The sequence below is a fragment of the Pseudophryne corroboree genome, chromosome 5 (assembly GCF_028390025.1).
Source record: "Pseudophryne corroboree isolate aPseCor3 chromosome 5, aPseCor3.hap2, whole genome shotgun sequence".
Classification (NCBI taxonomy): Eukaryota; Metazoa; Chordata; class Amphibia; order Anura; family Myobatrachidae; genus Pseudophryne; species Pseudophryne corroboree.
This window is the reverse complement of record NC_086448.1, coordinates 501,698,836-501,722,974: the sequence shown is the minus strand read 5'-3', so window position 1 is coordinate 501,722,974 and position 24,139 is coordinate 501,698,836. Positions and strand designations below refer to the sequence as shown.

General features: G+C 44.4%; 1 protein-coding gene across 1 annotated transcript in view; it reads left to right on the top strand.

The window, feature by feature from the left end:
* LOC134927912 (protein-glutamine gamma-glutamyltransferase 5-like) overlaps window positions 1-24,139 on the top strand; it is a 352,569-nt gene that overhangs the window by 314,124 nt on the left and 14,306 nt on the right. The gene's annotated exons all lie outside the window — the stretch shown is intronic.

The window sequence follows — 24,139 nt, the reverse complement described above, 5'->3', positions numbered from 1 at the left end:
AGTGTCAGTGAGCAGTGTATATGAGCAAGGAGTAGTGGCAGTGAGCAGTGTGTGTGTGTGTGTGAGTGTGAGCAGGATGTAATGTAAGTGAGCAGTGTGTGTGTGTGAGCAGTGTGTTTGTGTGAGCAGGGTGTAGTGTCAGTGAGCTGTGTGTGTGTGTGTGTGTGTGTGTGTGTGTGTGTGTGTGTGTGTGTGTGTGTGTGTGTGTGTGTGTGTGTAGGGTGTAGTGTCAGTGAGCAGGGTGTGTGCATGAGCAGTGTGTATGTGTCATGAGTCAGTGAAGTGTGTGTGTGTGTGTGTGTGTGTGTGTGTGTGTGTGTGTGTGTGTGTGTGTGTGTGTGTGTGTGTGTGTGTGTGTAGGGATGTGCGCCGGCCCAAATCTCGAGTTTTGGGTTCCTGTTTTGGATCTGTATCTCCTTCGTGTTTTGGATCTGTATTTGTTTTGCCTAAACCTCCCTTGTGAGGATCTGTACTTGTTTTGGATCTGTATTTATTTATTTTTTAAAAATCATAAAAAAAAGCTAGAATTAACAGAATTTGGATCTGTTTTTGTTCCTACAGTATTATTAACCTCAATAACATTAATTTCCAGTAATTTTCAGTCAATTTTGACCACCTCGCAGCTCACAATATTGTTTTCAACCAGTTTAAGCCAAAAGGTTGCACTGAGGTAACTGGATGACTAAGTTAAGCGACAGCAGTGGGCGGCACAAACATGTGGCACTTAAACTTCCAACATGGCACATCTAGGAAACAGAATGACACTACAGTGGCAGACAGGGAGGCAGTTTAAAAAACTATACAGATGTTTGTCATCTACACAAGTAGACAGTCAGCAATGCTCCAAACAGCACAAAATGCAAAGAAAAGAGGTGCAGGATGGAATTGTCCTGCCCTCCCACCCCTCCCACCCACTAGGAATAGTAATTAAACACTGCGGTTTAATTTCCCCAACAGTGTTGCACAATACGTGTATGAGTTGGAAATAAAATATAGTACTGTGGTACAACCTTCACCCACAGCGTCACACAATACGTGCATGCGTCATAAATAGTGATTGAACACTGTGGTTGACCTTCACCAACAGTGTCGCACAATACGTGTATGAGTACTAAATAATAATATACTGCAGTCTGACCGGCAGTGTCACAGTACTTATGAAAATAAAATAAAAATTGTATAGTACACTGGGGTATAGCACAAACAAAAAAATATTATTATTTTTTGCAATTGTATTTTTAGGCTTTTTTTTAAAAGCTTTTATACTAATTTTATACTGGGGCGGAGCCCCTGGATGGATGCATACTAGATCACCCCTTTCAGATACAGCGACAGAGCACCCCGCCTGGACTGATACACAGGGCAAGCCCTCGCCAATTTCATGCCCTAGGCAAGATTTTGCCTGGTGCCCCATAGCACCACCGCTAGTTCCGCATCTGACCCAGCACCAATCAGACATTGGGGCCCACCTGGGGTATACCCTGTGCCCCTGTGAACCAGTCCAACCTTACATATTGCCACACAGTAATGCACCTTACACATATGCCCCACATTAGTAATGCCCATAATACACAAAATTGCCACACAACACGGCACCGTATACATATACCCCACATTAGTAATGCTAGTAGCTTTTTTTTTTTTTTTTTAAATAAAATGTGCTACCTACTTGCTTGCTGGCCTGCTGGCAGTGTGTGCGCATCAGCAGCTCCCTGAATCCATGACTGCGCTTTGTGAAGTAGGGGTGGCAGGCTGGGTGGTGCTGTGGGGAGACAGTGTCTCTGCAAAGGCCTATGGGAGGAGGAGCTGTTGCTGCTGGTCATGTGCAGCAGCCCTCCTCCCACTGCACTCACTGACTGTTCCTGGCCTATCAGCTCCTGCTGCTGAGAGCTCCGATTGCGGTACCCCGCCCAAAGTCGGACCTCCGCCCAGAGGCAGATCTAGAAGAAAATTACAGGGGTGTAAGGGTGCGTAAGGATTATGCCCCTTAGGCGGTACTCACCGATCCACAGAAGCCGGAACGACAAGTACCTGTTCACACTGGGAGGATGGGACTACGGTAGTGACGGCTGTAAGGAGAGAAAATGGATTGTAAACTGCAAGCTGTGCTGAGGCTCGGCTATGATGGAGTGCAAATGGCACCCCAAGGTGGCTGCGAGTTTCACCGATTAGGTGAAAATCATCACTGGGGCAAGGCCTCAGCCACCCAACTCTCACCTATTCAGCACTCTCGCGCTGAGGTGTGCTGGACCTTGCACGGCCAAGCAAGGTCCACGGAATTGGCGCTCAGGGGACAAACTAACACAGAGGAATACTGACTCCTTGATTCTTGTCACCTTGGCTGATGTTCTACAGCTTTTGTGGGTTAGAATACAAAAGCCTGTCTACACTAACCTCAAACTACCCTAACTATGTGGCCAAACTAACTGGCTTGCCTGCGGCCTAAACTATGACAACACAAGATTAAACATTAGCTGATTTATAACTCAAACTGACTTTAACTAACAATCAACAACTATGCAGTATTTCAATAACATTTACCACATAATGTACAATATGAGAACAATACACAGAAGCATACTGTGATCTGAATGGAATCAAGGATTAAAATACTCCCTCAATATCCCCTGCGGACAGAGCCAGCTGGCTTTGCCTCAACTCACGCATAGTCCGCACTTGGATTGGGAGAGTATGTGGAACTGGGCCGCTCCTCCACACTCTACACAATCACCAGCCCTAATTGTCCTACGGTAACAGAACCAGACCTAGAGAGGGCGCCGGAGTATCCAGTACCTTTATTATCCCCAAATATACCCAGCCGGGCAGTAATGGGCTTATTGGTGGTAATGGGCTTGTGTGGGCATATCACTCAGATTAACCTTATAATGCTGCACAGTCCTATGGCCTGCCTACTAGTGAGTTGGAGCATGTCTAGGGCCTAGCACCCTCTATTGGAGGCTCAGGCCTAATGCCTGTAATCACCCACGGGCCTAGTGCCCGCCTACCTGCTCACCAGTGATCTTGGCCTAATGCCAAGATCACTACCAGAAACTGTTATTTCTCCTAGCTTACCCACAGGCCTAGTTCCTGTATTTGACCCACAGGCCTAGTGTCTGCCTTGCAGAGGATTCGTAACCTTGGCCTAATGCCAAGATTACTAATACAAATATGGACCCTTGCTCCTAACTACCCCTCAGGCCTAATGCCTGTATTTGCCCACAGGCCTAATGCCTGATGGCCTGGTGGCCTAGGGAGAAACTAAAGGAAGATTGTGAGGGCCCAAGGCCGCATACCCGACTCTGTGGGTGAGGCTGCAGTGGGGAGCTTCGTTAGCTCTTTTACTTACCACATACTGCAGCACTCTCCATCAGTCTTCCGCCGCTGGGCTCCTCACTCCGCCGCCGCTTCTTCTATCTTCTCTTCCGCCACTTCTTCTATCTTCTCCACCGCCACTTCTATCTTCTCCGCCGTCGCTTCTTCTATCTTCTTCCTCTGGAGCTCTTCTTACTTCAGCTCCCGGCGCGCGGCTGAGCTCTCCCGCTCCGCAGCGTCTGTTATATGACACTGGGAGGGGGCGGAGCTATGAAGTGGCGAGCCCTGATTGGCTCGCCGTGTCCTTTATCCACTGGTGCGCCATTCAAACGGCCGCGATCTGATTAGAGGGACTTGAATCCTAGCGGATGCAAGTCCCTCTGTGCTGGAAGCCTGATGCCACGCCGAATCCCGCCGCGAGATGTCGCCCGCCAGAGGGGAATGGAGGTAAGTATCCTCCATTCCCTCCCCAGCACGGCACCCACTCCGACCCCTACTCACAGAGGGGGTACAATGATAGGAAGAAGGGGGATTGGTCAGCGGGTGCATCATGGCATGCAACTCGTGGTATTCGCAGGGTGGGTGGGTCCATGCTTGCACTAAAGGAGCATGTCCTCGCTACAAGTGATGTGGCCTCACAGGGTCTGCTGTCCTTTGCAAGTCTCTCCCCTTTTTTCGCTTTTTGGACAGAAATACATTTGCCCAGATACGGTGCACTTGCTGGTTGGACACAGATAGTACAGAAAACAATGAATGAATAAATGCGCTGCTAGGTATAATGCAGCCAACTACGCAATAAGGAACCTTCACAAAATTCCAAGAAAATAGACGTTATAAAAGAAAATTGAATAGTGGCGCAACTACCAATAGGCCTTACATGAAATATCCTTATCAATTCCAGGTGTAATGAGTCATGTGTTGTAAGGGTCCCGTTGTCCGTGCAACCTTTGATCCTATGGTCAAAATCCTTAACTTGACAAACAGAAACAGATCATGGTGCAGTTCAACTTTTTAGGGGACCAAGACTTGTAAATAAAGTCTTGGTCCCCTAAAATATATATATATATATATATATATATCACGGCTAATATATTAACCAGCAAGGAGTCACATGATAATGGCTCCTTACTAAAATATGTCTAAGCTAAGAGCTACTTACCTTGGAGCAACCCCATAATGCTCCATGTGGCATGTCAGGGCCTGCACCTCCTCCTAATGCAGAAACCTCTCTGCCTCTCACAACATACATATAGATTGGTAAATGCTCAATTAGCTTAGTGATATCATTCAGGTGCTCGAAAGGAAGGGGTATTTCTGAGCAAGAAAAAAAGCAATTGTTTCCCCAGCACACTGAATGGATAACAGCAACCAGATATAAATCCCACATGATAATAGAATTCAGAGATCTTCGTTACACATATTTGCGCAAATGTGTGGTTAAGCCCCAAAGCCGCATCAAGGCCTCTCTGTATATTTGGGGTCCCTAGCGCTATATCTAGGTGCAGGGTGTGGCACCCCAAAACACCAGAATGAACCAGAAAGCACAGCGTGACATACCAGTGTAAAAAACTATAGTGTTAATAAATTAGTATTTAAGAAGCCGAAGCTATAGAGGGGGTGATACAAACATGAAATGTAATTAAAATAGAGAAATAGTGTTAGAAAATTAATAAGTGAAAAGTGTTAATAGAATGTAAAGGTATGCCACACTAAAGCCATCCAGCTCAGCCAGTCCAGAGGCACCACACCTCACACCTCCATTACCCCAATCTGGGTCTAATATTAACCAGCAAGGAGTCACATGATAATGGCTCCTTACTAAAATATGTCTAAGCTAAGAGCTACTTACCTTGGAGCAACCCCATAATGCTCCATGTGGCATGTCAGGGCCTGCACCTCCTCCTAATGCAGAAACCTCTCTGCCTCTCACAACATACATATAGATTGGTAAATGCTCAATTAGCTTAGTGATATCATTCAGGTGCTCGAAAGGAAGGGGTATTTCTGAGCAAGAAAAAAAGCAATTGTTTCCCCAGCACACTGAATGGATAACAGTAACCAGATATAAATCCCACATGATAATAGAATTCAGAGATCTTCGTTACACATATTTGCGCAAATGTGTGGTTAAGCCCCAAAGCCGCATCAAGGCCTCTCTGTATATTTGGGGTCCCTAGCGCTATATCTAGGTGCAGGGTGTGGCACCCCAAAACACCAGAATGAACCAGAAAGCACAGCGTGACATACCAGTGTAAAAAACTATAGTGTTAATAAATTAGTATTTAAGAAGCCGAAGCTATAGAGGGGGTGATACAAACATGAAATGTAATTAAAATAGAGAAATAGTGTTAGAAAATTAATAAGTGAAAAGTGTTAATAGAATGTAAAGGTATGCCACACTAAAGCCATCCAGCTCAGCCAGTCCAGAGGCACCACACCTCACACCTCCATTACCCCAATCTGGGTCTAATATTAACCAGCAAGGAGTCACATGATAATGGCTCCTTACTAAAATATATCTAAGCTAAGAGCTACTTACCTTGGAGCAACCCCATAATGCTCCATGTGGCATGTCAGGGCCTGCACCTCCTCCTAATGCAGAAACCTCTCTGCCTCTCACAACATACATATAGATTGGTAAATGCTCAATTAGCTTAGTGATATCATTCAGGTGCTCGAAAGGAAGGGGTATTTCTGAGCAAGAAAAAAAGCAATTGTTTCCCCAGCACACTGAATGGATAACAGTAACCAGATATAAATCCCACATGATAATAGAATTCAGAGATCTTCGTTACACATATTTGCGCAAATGTGTGGTTAAGCCCCAAAGCCGCATCAAGGCCTCTCTGTATATTTGGGGTCCCTAGCGCTATATCTAGGTGCAGGGTGTGGCACCCCAAAACACCAGAATGAACCAGAAAGCACAGCGTGACATACCAGTGTAAAAAACTATAGTGTTAATAAATTAGTATTTAAGAAGCCGAAGCTATAGAGGGGGTGATACAAACATGAAATGTAATTAAAATAGAGAAATAGTGTTAGAAAATTAATAAGTGAAAAGTGTTAATAGAATGTAAAGGTATGCCACACTAAAGCCATCCAGCTCAGCCAGTCCAGAGGCACCACACCTCACACCTCCATTACCCCAATCTGGGTCTAATATTAACCAGCAAGGAGTCACATGATAATGGCTCCTTACTAAAATATGTCTAAGCTAAGAGCTACTTACCTTGGAGCAACCCCATAATGCTCCATGTGGCATGTCAGGGCCTGCACCTCCTCCTAATGCAGAAACCTCTCTGCCTCTCACAACATACATATAGATTGGTAAATGCTCAATTAGCTTAGTGATATCATTCAGGTGCTCGAAAGGAAGGGGTATTTCTGAGCAAGAAAAAAAGCAATTGTTTCCCCAGCACACTGAATGGATAACAGTAACCAGATATAAATCCCACATGATAATAGAATTCAGAGATCTTCGTTACACATATTTGCGCAAATGTGTGGTTAAGCCCCAAAGCCGCATCAAGGCCTCTCTGTATATTTGGGGTCCCTAGCGCTATATCTAGGTGCAGGGTGTGGCACCCCAAAACACCAGAATGAACCAGAAAGCACAGCGTGACATACCAGTGTAAAAAACTATAGTGTTAATAAATTAGTATTTAAGAAGCCGAAGCTATAGAGGGGGTGATACAAACATGAAATGTAATTAAAATAGAGAAATAGTGTTAGAAAATTAATAAGTGAAAAGTGTTAATAGAATGTAAAGGTATGCCACACTAAAGCCATCCAGCTCAGCCAGTCCAGAGGCACCACACCTCACACCTCCATTACCCCAATCTGGGTCTAATATTAACCAGCAAGGAGTCACATGATAATGGCTCCTTACTAAAATATGTCTAAGCTAAGAGCTACTTACCTTGGAGCAACCCCATAATGCTCCATGTGGCATGTCAGGGCCTGCACCTCCTCCTAATGCAGAAACCTCTCTGCCTCTCACAACATACATATAGATTGGTAAATGCTCAATTAGCTTAGTGATATCATTCAGGTGCTCGAAAGGAAGGGGTATTTCTGAGCAAGAAAAAAAGCAATTGTTTCCCCAGCACACTGAATGGATAACAGTAACCAGATATAAATCCCACATGATAATAGAATTCAGAGATCTTCGTTACACATATTTGCGCAAATGTGTGGTTAAGCCCCAAAGCCGCATCAAGGCCTCTCTGTATATTTGGGGTCCCTAGCGCTATATCTAGGTGCAGGGTGTGGCACCCCAAAACACCAGAATGAACCAGAAAGCACAGCGTGACATACCAGTGTAAAAAACTATAGTGTTAATAAATTAGTATTTAAGAAGCCGAAGCTATAGAGGGGGTGATACAAACATGAAATGTAATTAAAATAGAGAAATAGTGTTAGAAAATGAATAAGTGAAAAGTGTTAATAGAATGTAAAGGTATGCCACACTAAAGCCATCCAGCTCAGCCAGTCCAGAGGCACCACACCTCACACCTCCATTACCCCAATCTGGGTCTAATATTAACCAGCAAGGAGTCACATGATAATGGCTCCTTACTAAAATATGTCTAAGCTAAGAGCTACTTACCTTGGAGCAACCCCATAATGCTCCATGTGGCATGTCAGGGCCTGCACCTCCTCCTAATGCAGAAACCTCTCTGCCTCTCACAACATACATATAGATTGGTAAATGCTCAATTAGCTTAGTGATATCATTCAGGTGCTCGAAAGGAAGGGGTATTTCTGAGCAAGAAAAAAAGCAATTGTTTCCCCAGCACACTGAATGGATAACAGTAACCAGATATAAATCCCACATGATAATAGAATTCAGAGATCTTCGTTACACATATTTGCGCAAATGTGTGGTTAAGCCCCAAAGCCGCATCAAGGCCTCTCTGTATATTTGGGGTCCCTAGCGCTATATCTAGGTGCAGGGTGTGGCACCCCAAAACACCAGAATGAACCAGAAAGCACAGCGTGACATACCAGTGTAAAAAACTATAGTGTTAATAAATTAGTATTTAAGAAGCCGAAGCTATAGAGGGGGTGATACAAACATGAAATGTAATTAAAATAGAGAAATAGTGTTAGAAAATTAATAAGTGAAAAGTGTTAATAGAATGTAAAGGTATGCCACACTAAAGCCATCCAGCTCAGCCAGTCCAGAGGCACCACACCTCACACCTCCATTACCCCAATCTGGGTCTAATATTAACCAGCAAGGAGTCACATGATAATGGCTCCTTACTAAATTATGTCTAAGCTAAGAGCTACTTACCTTGGAGCAACCCCATAATGCTCCATGTGGCATGTCAGGGCATGCACCTCCTCCTAATGCAGAAACCTCTCTGCCTCTCACAACATACATATAGATTGGTAAATGCTCAATTAGCTTAGTGATATCATTCAGGTGCTCGAAAGGAAGGGGTATTTCTGAGCAAGAAAAAAAGCAATTGTTTCCCCAGCACACTGAATGGATAACAGTAACCAGATATAAATCCCACATGATAATAGAATTCAGAGATCTTCGTTACACATATTTGCGCAAATGTGTGGTTAAGCCCCAAAGCCGCATCAAGGCCTCTCTGTATATTTGGGGTCCCTAGCGCTATATCTAGGTGCAGGGTGTGGCACCCCAAAACACCAGAATGAACCAGAAAGCACAGCGTGACATACCAGTGTAAAAAACTATAGTGTTAATAAATTAGTATTTAAGAAGCCGAAGCTATAGAGGGGGTGATACAAACATGAAATGTAATTAAAATAGAGAAATAGTGTTAGAAAATTAATAAGTGAAAAGTGTTAATAGAATGTAAAGGTATGCCACACTAAAGCCATCCAGCTCAGCCAGTCCAGAGGCACCACACCTCACACCTCCATTACCCCAATCTGGGTCTAATATTAACCAGCAAGGAGTCACATGATAATGGCTCCTTACTAAAATATGTCTAAGCTAAGAGCTACTTACCTTGGAGCAACCCCATAATGCTCCATGTGGCATGTCAGGGCCTGCACCTCCTCCTAATGCAGAAACCTCTCTGCCTCTCACAACATACATATAGATTGGTAAATGCTCAATTAGCTTAGTGATATCATTCAGGTGCTCGAAAGGAAGGGGTATTTCTGAGCAAGAAAAAAAGCAATTGTTTCCCCAGCACACTGAATGGATAACAGTAACCAGATATAAATCCCACATGATAATAGAATTCAGAGATCTTCGTTACACATATTTGCGCAAATGTGTGGTTAAACCCCAAAGCCGCATCAAGGCCTCTCTGTATATTTGGGGTCCCTAGCGCTATATCTAGGTGCAGGGTGTGGCACCCCAAAACACCAGAATGAACCAGAAAGCACAGCATGACATACCAGTGTAAAAAACTATAGTGTTAATAAATTAGTATTTAAGAAGCCGAAGCTATAGAGGGGGTGATACAAACATGAAATGTAATTAAAATAGAGAAATAGTGTTAGAAAATTAATAAGTGAAAAGTGTTAATAGAATGTAAAGGTATGCCACACTAAAGCCATCCAGCTCAGCCAGTCCAGAGGCACCACACCTCACACCTCCATTACCCCAATCTGGGTCTAATATTAACCAGCAAGGAGTCACATGATAATGGCTCCTTACTAAAATATGTCTAAGCTAAGAGCTACTTACCTTGGAGCAACCCCATAATGCTCCATGTGGCATGTCAGGGCCTGCACCTCCTCCTAATGCAGAAACCTCTCTGCCTCTCACAACATACATATAGATTGGTAAATGCTCAATTAGCTTAGTGATATCATTCAGGTGCTCGAAAGGAAGGGGTATTTCTGAGCAAGAAAAAAAGCAATTGTTTCCCCAGCACACTGAATGGATAACAGTAACCAGATATAAATCCCACATGATAATAGAATTCAGAGATCTTCGTTACACATATTTGCGCAAATGTGTGGTTAAGCCCCAAAGCCGCATCAAGGCCTCTCTGTATATTTGGGGTCCCTAGCGCTATATCTAGGTGCAGGGTGTGGCACCCCAAAACACCAGAATGAACCAGAAAGCACAGCGTGACATACCAGTGTAAAAAACTATAGTGTTAATAAATTAGTATTTAAGAAGCCGAAGCTATAGAGGGGGTGATACAAACATGAAATGTAATTAAAATAGAGAAATAGTGTTAGAAAATTAATAAGTGAAAAGTGTTAATAGAATGTAAAGGTATGCCACACTAAAGCCATCCAGCTCAGCCAGTCCAGAGGCACCACACCTCACACCTCCATTACCCCAATCTGGGTCTAATATTAACCAGCAAGGAGTCACATGATAATGGCTCCTTACTAAAATATGTCTAAGCTAAGAGCTACTTACCTTGGAGCAACCCCATAATGCTCCATGTGGCATGTCAGGGCCTGCACCTCCTCCTAATGCAGAAACCTCTCTGCCTCTCACAACATACATATAGATTGGTAAATGCTCAATTAGCTTAGTGATATCATTCAGGTGCTCGAAAGGAAGGGGTATTTCTGAGCAAGAAAAAAAGCAATTGTTTCCCCAGCACACTGAATGGATAACAGTAACCAGATATAAATCCCACATGATAATAGAATTCAGAGATCTTCGTTACACATATTTGTGCAAATGTGTGGTTAAGCCCCAAAGCCGCATCAAGGCCTCTCTGTATATTTGGGGTCCCTAGCGCTATATCTAGGTGCAGGGTGTGGCACCCCAAAACACCAGAATGAACCAGAAAGCACAGCGTGACATACCAGTGTAAAAAACTATAGTGTTAATAAATTAGTATTTAAGAAGCCGAAGCTATAGAGGGGGTGATACAAACATGAAATGTAATTAAAATAGAGAAATAGTGTTAGAAAATTAATAAGTGAAAAGTGTTAATAGAATGTAAAGGTATGCCACACTAAAGCCATCCAGCTCAGCCAGTCCAGAGGCACCACACCTCACACCTCCATTACCCCAATCTGGGTCTAATATTAACCAGCAAGGAGTCACATGATAATGGCTCCTTACTAAAATATGTCTAAGCTAAGAGCTACTTACCTTGGAGCAACCCCATAATGCTCCATGTGGCATGTCAGGGCCTGCACCTCCTCCTAATGCAGAAACCTCTCTGCCTCTCACAACATACATATAGATTGGTAAATGCTCAATTAGCTTAGTGATATCATTCAGGTGCTCGAAAGGAAGGGGTATTTCTGAGCAAGAAAAAAAGCAATTGTTTCCCCAGCACACTGAATGGATAACAGTAACCAGATATAAATCCCACATGATAATAGAATTCAGAGATCTTCGTTACACATATTTGCGCAAATGTGTGGTTAAGCCCCAAAGCCGCATCAAGGCCTCTCTGTATATTTGGGGTCCCTAGCGCTATATCTAGGTGCAGGGTGTGGCACCCCAAAACACCAGAATGAACCAGAAAGCACAGCGTGACATACCAGTGTAAAAAACTATAGTGTTAATAAATTAGTATTTAAGAAGCCGAAGCTATAGAGGGGGTGATACAAACATGAAATGTAATTAAAATAGAGAAATAGTGTTAGAAAATTAATAAGTGAAAAGTGTTAATAGAATGTAAAGGTATGCCACACTAAAGCCATCCAGCTCAGCCAGTCCAGAGGCACCACACCTCACACCTCCATTACCCCAATCTGGGTCTAATATTAACCAGCAAGGAGTCACATGATAATGGCTCCTTACTAAAATATGTCTAAGCTAAGAGCTACTTACCTTGGAGCAACCCCATAATGCTCCATGTGGCATGTCAGGGCCTGCACCTCCTCCTAATGCAGAAACCTCTCTGCCTCTCACAACATACATATAGATTGGTAAATGCTCAATTAGCTTAGTGATATCATTCAGGTGCTCGAAAGGAAGGGGTATTTCTGAGCAAGAAAAAAAGCAATTGTTTCCCCAGCACACTGAATGGATAACAGTAACCAGATATAAATCCCACATGATAATAGAATTCAGAGATCTTCGTTACACATATTTGCGCAAATGTGTGGTTAAGCCCCAAAGCCGCATCAAGGCCTCTCTGTATATTTGGGGTCCCTAGCGCTATATCTAGGTGCAGGGTGTGGCACCCCAAAACACCAGAATGAACCAGAAAGCACAGCGTGACATACCAGTGTAAAAAACTATAGTGTTAATAAATTAGTATTTAAGAAGCCGAAGCTATAGAGGGGGTGATACAAACATGAAATGTAATTAAAATAGAGAAATAGTGTTAGAAAATTAATAAGTGAAAAGTGTTAATAGAATGTAAAGGTATGCCACACTAAAGCCATCCAGCTCAGCCAGTCCAGAGGCACCACACCTCACACCTCCATTACCCCAATCTGGGTCTAATATTAACCAGCAAGGAGTCACATGATAATGGCTCCTTACTAAAATATGTCTAAGCTAAGAGCTACTTACCTTGGAGCAACCCCATAATGCTCCATGTGGCATGTCAGGGCCTGCACCTCCTCCTAATGCAGAAACCTCTCTGCCTCTCACAACATACATATAGATTGGTAAATGCTCAATTAGCTTAGTGATATCATTCAGGTGCTCGAAAGGAAGGGGTATTTCTGAGCAAGAAAAAAAGCAATTGTTTCCCCAGCACACTGAATGGATAACAGTAACCAGATATAAATCCCACATGATAATAGAATTCAGAGATCTTCGTTACACATATTTGCGCAAATGTGTGGTTAAGCCCCAAAGCCGCATCAAGGCCTCTCTGTATATTTGGGGTCCCTAGCGCTATATCTAGGTGCAGGGTGTGGCACCCCAAAACACCAGAATGAACCAGAAAGCACAGCGTGACATACCAGTGTAAAAAACTATAGTGTTAATAAATTAGTATTTAAGAAGCCGAAGCTATAGAGGGGGTGATACAAACATGAAATGTAATTAAAATAGAGAAATAGTGTTAGAAAATTAATAAGTGAAAAGTGTTAATAGAATGTAAAGGTATGCCACACTAAAGCCATCCAGCTCAGCCAGTCCAGAGGCACCAAACCTCACACCTCCATTACCCCAATCTGGGTCTAATATTAACCAGCAAGGAGTCACATGATAATGGCTCCTTACTAAAATATGTCTAAGCTAAGAGCTACTTACCTTGGAGCAACCCCATAATGCTCCATGTGGCATGTCAGGGCCTGCACCTCCTCCTAATGCAGAAACCTCTCTGCCTCTCACAACATACATATAGATTGGTAATTGCTCAATTAGCTTAGTGATATCATTCAGGTGCTCGAAAGGAAGGGGTATTTCTGAGCAAGAAAAAAAGCAATTGTTTCCCCAGCACACTGAATGGATAACAGTAACCAGATATAAATTAGAGATGAGCGCCGGAAATTTTTCGGGTTTTGTGTTTTGGTTTTGGGTTCGGTTCCGCGGCCGTGTTTTGGGTTCGACCGCGTTTTGGCAAAACCTCACCGAATTTTTTTTGTCGGATTCGGGTGTGTTTTGGATTCGGGTGTTTTTTTCCAAAAAACCTAAAAAACAGCTTAAATCATAGAATTTGGCGGTCATTTTGATCCCAAAGTATTATTAACCTCAAAAACCATAATTTCCACTCATTTTCAGTCTATTCTGAATACCTCACACCTCACAATATTATTTTTAGTCCTAAAATTTGCACCGAGGTCGCTGTGTGAGTAAGATAAGCGACCCTAGTGGCCGACACAAACACCGGGCCCATCTAGGAGTGGCACTGCAGTGTCACGCAGGATGGCCCTTCCAAAAAACCCTCCCCAAACAGCACATGACGCAAAGAAAAAAAGAGGCGCAATGAGGTAGCTGTGTGAGTAAGATTAGCGACCCTAGTGGCCGACACAAACACCGGGCCCATCTAGGAGTGGCACTGCAGTGTCACGCAGGATGTCCCTTCCAAAAAACCCTCCCCAAACAGCACATGACGCAAAGAAAAAAAGAGGCGCAATGAGGTAGCTGTGTGAGTAAGATAAGCGACCCTAGTGGCCGACACAAACACCGGGCCCATCTAGGAGTGGCACTGCAGTGTCACGCAGGATGTCCCTTCCAAAAAACCCTCCCCAAACAGCACATGACGCAAAGAAAAAAAGAGGCGCAATGAGGTAGCTGACTGTGTGAGTAAGATAAGCGACCCTAGTGGCCGACACAAACACCGGGCCCATCTAGGAGTGGCACTGCAGTGTCACGCAGGATGTCCCTTCCAAAAAACCCTCCCCAAACAGCACATGACGCAAAGAAAAAAAGAGGCGCAATGAGGTAGCTGACTGTGTGAGTAAGATAAGCGACCCTAGTGGCCGACACAAACACCGGGCCCATCTAGGAGTGGCACTGCAGTGTCACGCAGGATGTCCCTTCCAAAAAACCCTCCCCAAACAGCACATGACGCAAAGAAAAAGAAAAGAAAAAAGAGGTGCAAGATGGAATTGTCCTTGGGCCCTCCCACCCACCCTTATGTTGTATAAACAGGACATGCACACTTTAACCAACCCATCATTTCAGTGACAGGGTCTGCCACACGACTGTGACTGATATGACGGGTTGGTTTGGACCCCCACCAAAAAAGAAGCAATTAATCTCTCCTTGCACAAACTGGCTCTACAGAGGCAAGATGTCCACCTCATCATCATCCTCCGATATATCACCGTGTACATCCCCCTCCTCACAGATTATCAATTCGTCCCCACTGGAATCCACCATCTCAGCTCCCTGTGTACTTTGTGGAGGCAATTGCTGCTGGTCAATGTCTCCACGGAGGAATTGATTATAATTCATTTTAATGAACATCATCTTCTCCACATTTTCTGGATGTAACCTCGTACGCCGATTGCTGACAAGGTGAGCGGCGGCACTAAACACTCTTTCGGAGTACACACTTGTGGGAGGGCAACTTAGGTAGAATAAAGCCAGTTTGTGCAAGGGCCTCCAAATTGCCTCTTTTTCCTGCCAGTATAAGTACGGACTGTGTGACGTGCCTACTTGGATGCGGTCACTCATATAATCCTCCACCATTCTTTCAATGGTGAGAGAATCATATGCAGTGACAGTAGACGACATGTCCGTAATCGTTGTCAGGTCCTTCAGTCCGGACCAGATGTCAGCATCAGCAGTCGCTCCAGACTGCCCTGCATCACCGCCAGCGGGTGGGCTCGGAATTCTGAGCCTTTTCCTCGCACCCCCAGTTGCGGGAGAATGTGAAGGAGGAGATGTTGTTGACAGGTCGCGTTCCGCTTGACTTGACAATTTACTCACCAGCAGGTGTTTGAACCCCAGCAGACTTGTGTCTGCCGGAAAGAGAGATCCAAGGTAGGCTTTAAATCTAGGATCGAGCACGGTGGCCAAAATGTAGTGCTCTGATTTCAACAGATTGACCACCCGTGAATCCTTGTTAAGCGAATTAAGGGCTCCATCCACAAGTCCCACATGCCTAGCGGAATCGCTCCGTGTTAGCTCCTCCTTCAATGTCTCCAGCTTCTTCTGCAAAAGCCTGATGAGGGGAATGACCTGACTCAGGCTGGCAGTGTCTGAACTGACTTCACGTGTGGCAAGTTCAAAGGGCATCAGAACCTTGCACAACGTTGAAATCATTCTCCACTGCGCTTGAGACAGGTGCATCCCACCTCCTATATCGTGCTCAATTGTATAGGCTTGAATGGCCTTTTGCTGCTCCTCCAACCTCTGAAGCATATACAGGGTTGAATTCCACCTCGTTACCACTTCTTGCTTCAGATGATGGCAGGGCAGGTTCAGTAGTTTTTGGTGGTGCTCCAGTTTTCTGTACGTGGTGCCTGTACGCCGAAAGTGTCCCGCAATTCTTCTGGCCACCGACAGCATCTCTTGCACGCCCCTGTCGTTTTTAAAAAAATTCTGCACCACCAAATTCAAGGTATGTGCAAAACATGGGACGTGCTGGAATTGGCCCAGATTTAATGCACACACAATATTGCTGGCATTGTCCGATGCCACAAATCCACAGGAGAGTCCAATTGGGGTAAGCCATTCCGCGATGATCTTCCTCAGTTGCCGTAAGAGGTTTTCAGCTGTGTGCGTATTCTGGAAACCGGTGATACAAAGCGTAGCCTGCCTAGGAAAGAGTTGGCGTTTGCGAGATGCTGCTACTGGTGCCGCCGCTGCTGTTCTTGCGGCGGGAGTCCATACATCTACCCAGTGGGCTGTCACAGTCATATAGTCCTGACCCTGCCCTGCTCCACTTGTCCACATGTCCGTGGTTAAGTGGACATTGGGTACAGCTGCATTTTTTAGGACACTGGTGACTCTTTTTCTGAGGTCTGTGTACATTTTCGGTATCGCCTGCCTAGAGAAATGGAACCTAGATGGTATTTGGTACCGGGGACACAGTACCTCCAACAAGTCTCTAGTTGGCTCTGCAGTAATGATGGATACCGGAACCACGTTTCTCACCACCCAGGATGTCAAGGCCTCAGTTATCCGCTTTGCAGTAGGATGACTGCTGTGATATTTCATCTTCCTCGCAAAGGACTGTTGGACAGTCAATTGCTTGGTGGAAGTAGTAAAAGTGGTCTTACGACTTCCCCTCTGGGATGACCATCGACTCCCAGCAGCAACAACAGCAGCGCCAGCAGCAGTAGGCGTTACACGCAAGGATGCATCGGAGGAATCCCAGGCAGGAGAGGACTCGTCAGAATTGCCAGTGACATGGCCTGCAGGACTATTGGCATTCCTGGGGAAGGAGGAAATTGACACTGAGGGAGTTGGTGGGGTGGTTTGCGTGAGCTTGGTTACAAGAGGAAGGGATTTACTGGTCAGTGGACTGCTTCCGCTGTCGGCCCAAGTTTTTGAACTTGTCACTGACTTATTATGAATGCGCTGCAGGTGACGTATAAGGGAGGATGTTCCGAGGTGGTTAACGTCCTTAACCCTACTTATTACAGCTTGACAAAGGGAACACACGGCTTGACACCTGTTGTCCGCATTTCTGGTGAAATACTTCCACACCGAAGAGCTGATTTTTTTGGTATTTTCACCAGGCATGTCAACGGCCATATTCCTACCACGGACAACAGGTGTCTCCCCGGGTGCCTGACTTAAACAAACCACCTCACCATCAGAATCCTCCTGGTCAATTTCCTCCCCAGCGCCAGCAACACCCATATCCTCCTCATCCTGGTGTACTTCAACACTGACATCTTCAATCTGACTATCAGGAACTGGACTGCGGGTGCTCCTTCCATCACTTGCAGGGGGCGTGCAAATGGTGGAAGGCGCATGCTCTTCACGTCCAGTGTTGGGAAGGTCAGGCATCGCAACCGACACAATTGGAGTCGGACTCTCCTTGTGGATTTGGGATTTCGAAGAACGCACAGTTCTTTGCGGTGCTACTGCTTTTGCCAGCTTTAGTCTTTTCATTTTTCTAGCGAGAGGCTGAGTGCTTCCATCCTCATGTGAAGCTGAACCACTAGCCATGAACATAGGCCAGGTCCTCAGCCGTTCCTTGCCACTCCGTGTGGTAAATGGCATATTGGCAAGTTTACGCTTCTCCTCCGACAATTTTATTTTAGGTTTTGGAGTCCTTTTTTTACTGATATTTGGTGTTTTGGATTTGACATGCTCTGTACTATGACATTGGGCATCGGCCTTGGCAGACGACGTTGCTGGCATTTCATCGTCTCGGCCATGACTAGTGGCAGCAGCTTCAGCACGAGGTGGAAGTGGATCTTGATCTTTCCCTAATTTTGGAACCTCAACATTTTTGTTCTCCATATTTTAATAGGCACAACTAAAAGGCACCTCAGGTAAACAATGGAGATGGATGGATTGGATACTAGTATACAATTATGGACGGACTGCCGAGTGCCGACACAGAGGTAGCCACAGCCGTGAACTACCGCACTGTGCTGTGTCTGCTGCTAATATAGACTGGTTGATAAAGAGATAGTATACTACTAATATTATATATACTGGTGGTCAGGTCACTGGTCACTAGTCACACTGGCAGTGGCACTCCTGCAGCAAAAGTGTGCACTGTTTAATTTTAATATAATATTATGTACTCCTGGCTCCTGCTATAACCTATAACTGGCACTGCAGTGCTCCCCAGTCTCCCCCACAATTATAAGCTGTGTGAGCTGAGCACAGTCAGATATATATATACATTGATGCAGCACACTGGGCTGAGCAGTGCACACAGATATGGTATGTGACTGAGTCACTGTGTGTATCGTTTTTTTCAGGCAGAGAACGGATATATTAAATAAAACAAACAACTGCACTGTCTGGTGGTCACTGTGGTCGTCAATCACTAAACTCTGCACTCTCTTCTACAGTATCACAGCCTCAGGTCAATCTCTCTCTCTCTCAACCCTAATCTAAATGGAGAGGACGCCAGCCACGTCCTCTCCCTATCAATCTCAATGCACGTGTGAAAATGGCTCCTTATATAGAATCCGAGTCTCGCGAGAATCCGACAGCGTCATGATGACGTTCGGGCGCGCTCGGGTTAACCGAGCAAGGCGGGAGGATCCGAGTCTGCTCGGACCCGTGAAAAAAACATGAAGTTCGTGCGGGTTCGGATTCAGAGAAACCGAACCCGCTCATCTCTAATATAAATCCCACATGATAATAGAATTCAGAGATCTTCGTTACACATATTCTATTAACACTTTTCACTTATTAATTTTCTAACACTATTTCTCTATTTTAATTACATTTCATGTTTGTATCACCCCCTCTATAGCTTCGGCTTCTTAAATACTAATTTATTAACACTATAGTTTTTTACACTGGTATGTCACGCTGTGCTTTCTGGTTCATTCTGGTGTTTTGGGGTGCCACACCCTGCACCTAGATATAGCGCTAGGGACCCCAAATATACAGAGAGGCCTTGATGCGGCTTTGGGGCTTAACCACACATTTGCGCAAATATGTGTAACGAAGATCTCTGAATTCTATTATCATGTGGGATTTATACCTTTTAATTTGCCCAAGAAACAAAGTTGTCTTGTCTCAGTTATTGGTTGACCAAAGAGAGATGCCGGCATGTCGCCCTCTCCCTCCTTAAGCATTCCAAATGCTCTAGGCAATTGCTTATATTGCCTATAGATAAGGCTGGCTCTGCTGATGCTGCAGAGCACACATTTCAGATACAGCAGACAGAGCACCCCTTTTTGATATAGCAGACAGAGCACCCCTTTTTCAGATATAGCATACAGAGCACCCCACCTGGACTAATACAGCAGAGCACCCCTTTCAGATACAACAGACGGGTGTGGATCATTAGATTGACAGTGCCTAGGTGAACAATATTTAGGTCGACCACTATAGGTCGACAGTCACTAGGTCAACAGGGTCAGAAGGTCGACAGGGTCAGAAGGCCGACATGTCCTAGGTCGACAGGTCAAAAGGTCGACATGAGTTTTTGATGGTTTTTTGGAGTCGTTTTCTTCGTAGAGTGACCGGGAACCCCAATTAGTGCACAATGTCCCCTCGCTTGGCTCGCTTCGCTCGTCATGCTTCGAGCAAGGTTACCGTTCCAATCGTAGTCCACGTGGATCGTTAAGTATGAAAAAGTTAAAAAAAGATTTAAAAAAACAACTCATGTCGACCTTTTGACCTGTCGACCTAGAACATGTCGACCTTCTGACCCTGTCAACCTATAGTGGTCGACCTAAACATTGTCGACCTAGACACTGTCGATCTTCAGACCGGATCCCCAACAGACAGAGCACCTCACCTTGACTGATACAGCACAGCACCCCTTTCAGATACAGCAGAGTACCCCACCTGGACTGATACAGCATAGCACCCCTTTAAGATACAGCAGATAGAGCACCCCTTTTTCAGATACGGCAGACAAGGCATTTCTTTCAGGACTGATACAGTAGAGCACCCCTTTCAGATACAGCAGACAGAGCACCCACCCCACGTCAGACAACATAGTACTGAAACGGACACGTCCGTCCAGTACACTCTCCGCAGCTGGAGTGAAGATGGTACCGATCACCAGGGACCTTTATAGAATCCAAAACTCAAGAGAATCCAACAGTGGGATGATGACATTCGGCCTCGATTTGGGATCCGAGTAAGGTGGGAAGTCCCGAGCTGGACTCAGATCAGGACTCGGACTGTAAAGTTTGGGTGGGTCCAGTTCTCAGAGAACCGGACCCACTCATCTCTAATTAAGACGGGATAAATTATGCTGCACTTCTTGAGGAGAAAAAGCATTAATTTTCTCTCTGACAGTAAATAGGGCCTTAAGGATCTTCCTATCAGAAGGGTTAGTTTTATGAGCCCTTTCCAATCTAGATCCCTTCAGTTAAAGGTCTGCATGACTCTGCAGTTGGGTACGCTTATATCTATCTGCTGTCTGTATCACTGAACCTCTTATTATAGGCTTAAGGGAACACCAAAAGTAAAAAATCAAGGTGTCCTCCAGTTTATTTGTTTTGAGAAATAATGAGATGGCCTGTTGCAAAGCCTGTAGTACTTTAGGTAGTGACAACAAATGGGACATCTGACGCCAGGGGCCAGGTGGGACACACCTTGCATTAGTGTCCCAAACAAGAAACAAAGCAAGTGGCCGACCAGGAGATTGGCACTATATCTAGTTTCATAATGGCAGAGAGGGTCCACTTGTCTAACAAAATTAGAGCTATTCTAAAATAGGAATTATGCACATGTGAATATAAAGAATAATCCATCACTGTGGGATGCTCCAAATACAGTATAATTCAAATTCCACTAACAGTTGGCTGAACCCCTTAGAAGTTAGAACTCATGTGGGACTGACGGGATCGAGGAGTCAGGAATTGAGACCTATGGGTCCAGGACCATCTTGAAATCTCCTAGAAAGAACACTGCTCCGTTACTATGTTTTTGGAGGATTAAAAAGAACTTTCTGCAAAATGAGAGTTGACGCATATTCGGAGCAAAAATAGATACCAAGGTTACCCCTGGGCCCTCTAACCAAACCATCAAATTTAGATACCGCCCTTTAACAACAGAGTGATGGCTAGAGAGAACAAAAGGGCACTAATTAGACATCAAAGTAGCCACCCCAGCTACCATTTGCTTTATAGCCATGACGAAATTTGGGACTAGTAAACTGCGGTGGGACAAAGGGGGTAATTCAGACCTGATCGCTGCTGTGTATTTTTGCACAGTTGGTCATCAGGCCTGAACTGCGCATGCATAATTACTGCAAAACGCAGGCGCTTTGTACCGCAGCAACAGGGATCGCCGGTCAGCAACGGGTATGTGCACAGGATCCGATCGCACCAACGTTCGCAAAAAGATTGACAGGAGGAGGGCTCTTGTGGGTGGCAACTGACCATTTTCAAGGAGTGTCTGCAAAAACGCAGGCATGTCCAAGCGTCTGACGTTGAATCTGGTCATGAGCATCCTGATGTGATCGCAGCGGCTGAGTAAGTCCTGGGCTGCGCAGAGTCTGCACAAAATCAGTTTGTGCAGCTCTGCTACACATATGATCGCACACTTGCACAGCTAAAATACCCTCTCCTGTAGGCGGCGACTATCTGATTGCAGGGCTGTAAAAATCACTGCCCAGTGATCAGGTCTGAATTACCCCCAGAATGTAGAAAGTGAGTTTCTTGAAATGCAACAATATGTGCCTTTAATCGAAAGTAATGGTTCAAGGCAGCTCTATGTTTATGTGGGGAGTTTAAACTTTGTCATTAATGGACACATTCTTCACCATTAAAACACTGAAAAGAAGAAAACGATAACGCTTGGGTCTCAATGAAAAACACAATGTTGTGCACAATACAGGGGTAGAAAAAAAAATACACAAGGGAAAACGGGTATAAAGAGAGGCTAGAGAAAAACAGAACCGAAATGGCCTCACATGGGTACTGAATAGACTGCCAAACCATGATTTCTCAAAGCCTTGAGGGGGGTTAGCGGCCATCCCTAACAGAATGAACTAAAGTCAACTAAACTAAAACCATATAGAGCATGAATGGATCAGCTCAATAATGAGGAATATGGGTAGTAATATAACTAGACAGAACATCAAGAGGGGCAATAATCAAATACTGTGACATACTATAAATTACGTTGCTCACATCTTAAAACACAGTAATACCCAGTAGGAGTAAAAAATAAAATCTAAAGACTAAGTAGATATACTGTAATAAATGAAACACCTGGAGGGAGAAAAAATAGTGGTTAGAGCAAAAATGAGCAACAATATAACCCATGGAGGACACTGATACTTATGGATGCAAGCCTGCCGTAGACCAGTCCTGCTGAAGACCACGGATGGAAGACAAGCTCAAAAAAGTCCTCGCAATGTTCCATCCAGAGATGATCTTCATACCCTCATCTAGGGTAGTAACTGACACAGTGGGGGGAATTGTAAAGTGACGAGAGATCGCAGGGCGATATTCAAATGCCCCCACTTGTCGCGCTGATCGCGCCCATTACACTCAGGTTTAGGCATGCAAAGTACCTAAACCAGACTAAAGTGATGGGCGTGAGCGTGAAAAGACCTTTGTGGGTGCCCAAACTGGTCTCTTTATGCACATTTCAGCTTGCTACCCCCGGGAGTAGTGAGCTGAAATGAACTTGTCGCACCCATCAGCAGCAACATTTGAATATCTGCCAGGGGGGACATTTGAATCTGGCCCAATGGAGCCATTCTGAGAAATTATCAGCATAGTAAGGAATACCCAGAGATAAAGAATGTTCGCCCTCTGTAGAGCACCTGTGAGAGGTTTGAAAGAGCAACGTTTGGCCAAGGTCGTCTTGAGATAGGTCCCCAAACATCTGGAGGTTACCCAGTATCTCATCAGATTTGTTCGAAGGTCTAGCAGCCCTCAATAACAACACTTTCTTGTTATGAAAATATTTCACTCTCATTAGAACATCTGTAGTAACAGAGATGCCCTCCTGAGCATTCCTGTCTTTAAAAAGTCTATTAATGCGATCTATAAGGAGATCAGAATGCTTAACTGTAGGAAGAAGCTTCTTAAACAGATCAACAGTGAAATCATGAAGACTGCTATTAGAGACTGTTTCAGGCGGACCTCGTAATTTAATGTTGTTGCAGCATGATCTGTCCTCCAAATCGATAATTATATCCCAGAGGACTGCAATTTAGCTTGCAAATTCTCATGCAAAACAATAAGTTTGTTGTGCAAACTGACTATTTCCTCCATTTTAGATCCTAAATGGTCAGTCCAACCACCTAATTCATCTATGGATTGTTGCACTTGCTACACGTGAAAAATGGCACAGAAGTCAGCCACAACTTCTTTAAATTGAGACAGGAATTGTTTCACACCGTAAAAAAAAATTCTGATACTCTAGGGTGCCGTGATTCAAAAAAGTTTGGGAACCATTGGTATACACTGTAATATGATATAATGGTATATATTCCCCCCTATGCAATATTATATACTGTAATATGATATCATGATATATAGTCATCCCCTAGAGTGGTATATGCTGTAACATGATACCTTGGCATAAATCCCTGCTTTAGTGAATAATATATGCAGGATTATGATATTATGATGTTTTTCCTACCTCTAGGGGGTGGTATGCACTGTATTATGACATCATGGTATATATCTTTCCTCTACCGGTATTTACTGTAATATTATATCATAGTATATATCCCTCCATGGGAGTATTATATGGTGTAATATAATATCATAGTATATATTTTCAGTATATGATTTCATGGTCTATATATTTCCCCTAGGCAGTGTTATGCACTATAATGTGACATCATGGTATGTATCCCTCCCCCAGGAAGCAGTATGTGATGTATATGTTGTCATGGTATATGTAACTCCTCTAGGGAGCAGCATGTGCTTTAAT